The sequence below is a fragment of the Acyrthosiphon pisum genome, unplaced genomic scaffold (genome assembly GCF_005508785.2).
Source record: "Acyrthosiphon pisum isolate AL4f unplaced genomic scaffold, pea_aphid_22Mar2018_4r6ur Scaffold_20672;HRSCAF=21795, whole genome shotgun sequence".
Classification (NCBI taxonomy): Eukaryota; Metazoa; Arthropoda; class Insecta; order Hemiptera; family Aphididae; genus Acyrthosiphon; species Acyrthosiphon pisum.
Window position 1 is genome coordinate 1 of NW_021770057.1, and position 775 is coordinate 775.

Here is a 775-nt window from a genome sequence, read left to right on the forward strand (position 1 = left end):
CTTTAATAGTGATCAACATTATTCTGTGCATAAAGATTTAAGCCAAACTTAACTCCTCGTACACCACAAAGAGTTCGGTGTCAAAAGATAAATGTAACTATTCGTGACATAACTCTTGTACCACATAAAAATGGAGTTAACACTAAACGTGCATTGAAATAATACATTCAATAATACAAATTGACATATCTTTTGACACAATATACGTAGTTTTTTTTCCTGCATTTTTTGATGTAAATAACTCATTTTTCACAAAATGTTGACTTAACCCCTTTTTCACGCGCAACCGCGATATATTATTGTTATGTTATATTTTTAGTTTTTATCATTAGAATTCTTATGTTTTTAATAGTTACATTATCACAGACTTTTGACTTCAATCTTTATATAACTAGGTATAAACTATAAAATGTATTTTTAAAAAAATGAAATAAAAATATATAACAATAAAAAAACAGATACTTAAAACTACATAATATATTATAAAATATAGAACAGATTAACTAAATATTAAAATCAGACTTGATTTCCATTAATGTATTTACATTCATTTAATAGGTTACTTTACCTATAATTTTAATAAAAATAATATAATATAATATATTATAATGAATTATTAAATAACATCCCCTAAATTTAATGTAAAACTGTCAAGGTCCCTTAATCAAATCATAAATTATTTTTTCTTAATTTTATACAAAAATTACATGTACCTACTATTTCACACAGATAAATTATTAAAATTATAGTAAATTAATGTTTTTAGTATACTTTT